At 41.4% G+C, this 5,000-nt stretch overlaps 1 pseudogene; it reads left to right on the top strand.

Moving 5' to 3' along the window:
- The first annotated feature begins 4,342 nt into the window (after nucleotides 1-4,342).
- The window catches only part of LOC129923835 (small subunit ribosomal RNA), a 2,795-nt pseudogene continuing 2,137 nt past the window's right edge, over nucleotides 4,343-5,000 (top strand).

Here is a 5,000-nt window from a genome sequence, read left to right as displayed (position 1 = left end):
CCCTCCCCCCTCCCCACCCCCCACCCCCCCCCCCCCCAAGCCTACCCCTATTTCCCCCCCACTACCCTCCCGGGTTTCAGTAATATTAATTTCAAGCCATTGAATATCCTTGCATGTTTAGAAAATAAAAATACAACCATTACAAGACTATTTCATTTAGAAAGATTCATATATAATATATATAAGAATTAACTTCATTTGAAAAATAAAATAAAAACAACGGAAAATATAGAGTATGCTCCAAATAATTGGAGGGCAAGTCTGGTACCTCATAATTTTAAACTACTGTTAAGGGAGGTTATAAATATGTTTTAACTAAATCTATTGGATTGTTTTTTTTTTCTCGTTAGTCTCCCCTTTAAATGTCTGCGCATTTTTTTCACTTCATAAGTCTTCGGAGAACTTCCAAGAAAACATTTGTGTACATTTACATGTCTTTTTAAAGAACAATAAACAATGCGCAAGCAAGCAAGCAAGCAAGCATGCAAGCAAGGAAGCACGCACGCACGCACGCGAGCGCGCACACGCACACACTATTTATTTATTTATTTATTTATTTCAACTACGACCTTTTTAACTGCAACAACTTTAATATACGCTAGTGGAGCTGGAATTACCTACCGCGGCTGCTGGCACCTGAGATGAACTCCTATTGAAAAATCAGAGCAGGAAGGAAGGAAGGAAGGAAGGAAGGAAGGAAGGACTAGTCCTCCCATAGTGCTCTTGCAAGAAACTTAGACGTTCGGTGAAGTGCATCATAGCTACCATACAAGTCGAGTAACATCAAAGGAGCATAACATTAGCATAGATTAGAATAGTATATATAACATAGCGCATAATAGCATAAGAGCATAGCATATATTGCATCTATAGTAGGACATTATCATTAGCATTAGGATTGGCTTTGCATAGTTTAGCATAGCATAGCATAGCATAGCATTAGGTTTAGCATTAGGATTACCATTAGCAATAGCATTAGAGTTAGCATTAGCATTAGCTTTAGCATTAGCATTAGCATAAAATAGTACAGTGCAGTGTAGTACAGTATGGAATAAAACATAATAGCATACAAAAGCATAGCAAAGAACAGAATAGCATACAATAGCATAGAGTAGAATAGCATAGCCTTTTTAGCTTTACCTTTACCACACTATAGCATAGCATAGCATAGCATAGCATAGCATAGCAATACCATAGCAATACCATAGCATGAAATAACATGTCAAAATAGTTATATTAAATTTTCAGAATGAGCATCACATAGGCTAGTTTTTTTAATATATAATGTGAAAATGTTCTTAATTCCATTGTACCTAGCAATTTTAAAAACGCTAGTGCAGACACACACAGACATACAAACACTGTCATCTTTAATGCATTAGATTCTATGCTAGTATAGCTATAAATCTGGTACTAGTACTTTAGTACTAGTACCCCGATGCAAAATATTCTAGGCCCTAGGCCCTAGGCCTGACCTAACCTTAAGTATAGGCCGAAAAAAAAAAAAAAAAAGCATAACCCAAAACCTAAGCAAAATGCAGCTTAAGCTGAAACAACAGAGGGCATATCAACCTAACCCTAACCCTTGGCCGAGCCCCTAGGCTGGCAGCACACCTAGACCGAACCCTAAGTATAGGCCGAAGAAACCCTAATTATAAGCCAAAACCTAAGCAAAATGCAGACAAACCCTAAGCTTAAGCTGAAACAAACAACATCAGCCTAACCCTAATCCTTGGCTGAGCCCTAGGCCGCACACCTAGACCGAACCCTAAGTATAGGCCCAACTATATGCTGAAGAAACCCTAAGCATAATACAGACATACCCTAAGCATAAGCTGAAACAACAGAGGGCATATCAACCTAACCTTGGCCGAGCCCTAGGCTGGCCGTGCCTAGGCCGAACCCTAAGTATAGACTAAGCATAATACAGAAAAAAAAAACCTAAGCATGAGCTGAAAGTAACGGAGAGCCTAACAACCAACGCTAAGGATAAGCCTTACCCCCTAACCCTAACTTTCTCATGCTAACAGTAATGCTAATATGCAAATAAAACATGCAGTATAAATTAAACTTTCAATTTTGCTTAAAAGGCACAGGCTGTTGAACAAACGGTGGGTCACCAGGCTTATAGTACCCACTGCCATTTATGTCCTTGTCCCGATATCATTTGCCTGGGGCAGGAGTCGAACCTGCAACATTTGTTCAGACAGCACTGTCATCAAGCAAAGCAGCAACACATCAAGACAGCACTCTACTCTACTCTACTCTACAGATGGTGTGGTGTGCTGCCTTTTTTTAAATGTACATTTTTCAAGTTACCAAAAGGGGCCCCCAGACCAGTCATCATTTTAGCAGCAGCAGCAACAATTTATTAACTATGCAATACAAAAAGAATTAAAAAGAATTAGAAATTAACTTGAAATGACAAGTTTTATTAATTTCCTATGATTAGATCACTAGATTTTTCACTAGATCTAGACTCTACTTAACTCTACTATAATAGATCTAGATCTAATTCAATTTCTAGACTAGAAATGAAGAAAAATACAGTTATTTGAGTTACTTCATTTGACTAGATTTAACTAACTAGATTTAATTAACTAGATTTAACTAGATCTAGATAATCTAGCTCATGTTGTTGTAGCCTTCAGCCTGGCACTGCACTGCAGAGGATGGATGGATGGATTGATAGATGGATAGAGAGAGATATCTACTATCTAGATCTAATCTAGACATTGAGATAATTAAATCATCTAATCTATCACAGTCTCCAGGGGTGTCCCTGGGTCCACCTGTAACTGTCTATTTATTATAGATCTAGCCCAATATATAGCATATAATTATATTAATACATCTACTACAAGTTACTACTAACTAGATTAATACTAACTCTAGTTTAAGTAACTAGATCTAGATCTAAATCTAGAAGACTAGACAGATTGAACAGAATCACTGAGAATCAGAAACACACTTTGACTTTGATTCAAACATAGGGGCCTAATCTAGACCTTACTAGATCTACTATTTTATTTAATAGAACCAGATCTAGAATAGGCCTACTACAATACTAGATCTAGTCAATCTAGTCTTTATATTATATTAACTAGATCTAGTATTAGTAGTACTAGATCTAGATAGATTTCTATTCAATGGAAGCTGCCATTTGCATATTTCTAAAAACAAAAAAGAACGCCACTGACTAAAGAAAAAGAAACAAATCTAAACAAATCTAGAATACCCTAGAAGCTAGATCTAGTCTAATTAATAAATAAATAAATAAATAGACATAGATCCACCCACCTACCTTCTATTCTATTTTATTCTATTCTACATACCCTCCCTCCAAAAACTAAAATATACGGTACACTAGATTTATTTTTTAAATACTAGATCTAGTGTGGAGACATAGTGCATTGTATGTCTACACATAGTGCATCCACTACAATAGTCGTTAATTACTACTAGATTACTAGAGCTAGACTTATTAAACTTACTGGCTTTCAACAGCGTATATTTTATGCTAATTTATGCTAATTTATGCAGCTCATTCACCCTCACACACACTCACGCACACTCGTACCGTCCACACCCCTTATGCCAAAGATTCAAAACGCAACAACTTTCCAGAAAATCCAACCTATAACATAGACTTCTACGAAAAAATCGCGTAAATAATACACCGTCTGGAATGATACTTGTGGAGCATGCGAAATCATGCTGAGCACCGAACACCGCCAGTCGAGACGAGACAAGCCAACCACTGGCGGCGGCGCGAGGCAAGGCTAGCAGAGAGCTCGGTAATGGCGCGTCGGGTTCTCACGGTGTCTGGCTGGCTAACAGGAGGCAAGGCTAACGCAAGCGCTCTGTACGGCGGTATTCGCTGATCCGCGACTGTGTGTGGCATGCTTACTCTTACGTACGCTGTCTCCCAGTAACTTGGATCGGCACTTGAGATCGTAGCTCGTCGGCTCCCCTTGCTCTTGGGGCCGCGGGCACGTGCGGTGTCCGTAGTTGGTCGCATTAAGCGTGTTGTACGTAGGAAAGAGTTCCGTGCGGCACGGAGAGCTCGATAGTTGGTCTCGTAGAAACCCGGCCCTCGCAACGGGCGTCTGGGTTGGCAAAACGAAATTGGGTCCGTTAAGGACGAACGGAGGGTCGAGTCTCCAGCGCGCGTCTGGCTCCCCTCTGTGTTTAGTCTGGCGAAGAAAAGCGAGGGGACGCAAAAGGGACCTGTTCTTGAAAGGACAGCATTCTCCCGCCCCGAGCAGGCGCTGGCCTACGAAGGCTAGCGCTGTGACCGTCTTAAGCAAGTCGGGCCGCCCGGCCCGGCGACGATGATAGCTATCTGGTTGATCCTGCCAGTAGTCATATGCTTGTCTCAAAGATTAAGCCATGCATGTCTAAGTTCACACTGTCTCACGGTGAAACCGCGAATGGCTCATTAAATCAGTCGATGTTTATTAGATGAAAACTATCCTACTTGGATAACTGTGGCAATTCTAGAGCTAATACATGCTTACCAAGCTCCGACCCTCGTGGAAAGAGCGCTTTTATTAGTTCAAAACCAATCGCCGTTGCCCTTCGCGGGGCGCGGCGTCCCGATTGGTGACTCTGGATAACTTTGTGCTGATCGCATGGCCCTAGTGCTGGCGACGCATCTTTCAAATGTCTGCCCTATCAAATGTCGATGGTACGTGATATGCCTACCATGTTTGTAACGGGTAACGGGGAATCAGGGTTCGATTCCGGAGAGGGAGCATGAGAAACGGCTACCACATCCAAGGAAGGCAGCAGGCGCGCAACTTACCCACTCCCGGCACGGGGAGGTAGTGACGAAAAATAACAATACGGGACTCTTTCGAGGCCCCGTAATTGGAATGAGTACACTTTAAACCCTTTAACGAGGATCAATTGGAGGGCAAGTCTGGTGCCAGCAGCATCATATCCAGCCGGAGTAACCACCATCTACACAGACGGTTCTGTGCGGACGCTCGAGGGAA

Source organism: Biomphalaria glabrata, chromosome 17 (genome assembly GCF_947242115.1).
Source record: "Biomphalaria glabrata chromosome 17, xgBioGlab47.1, whole genome shotgun sequence".
In the NCBI taxonomy this organism is placed as follows: Eukaryota; Metazoa; Mollusca; class Gastropoda; family Planorbidae; genus Biomphalaria; species Biomphalaria glabrata.
The sequence above is the reverse complement of the archived record's forward strand: the minus strand, read 5'-3'. Positions and strand labels throughout refer to the sequence as shown.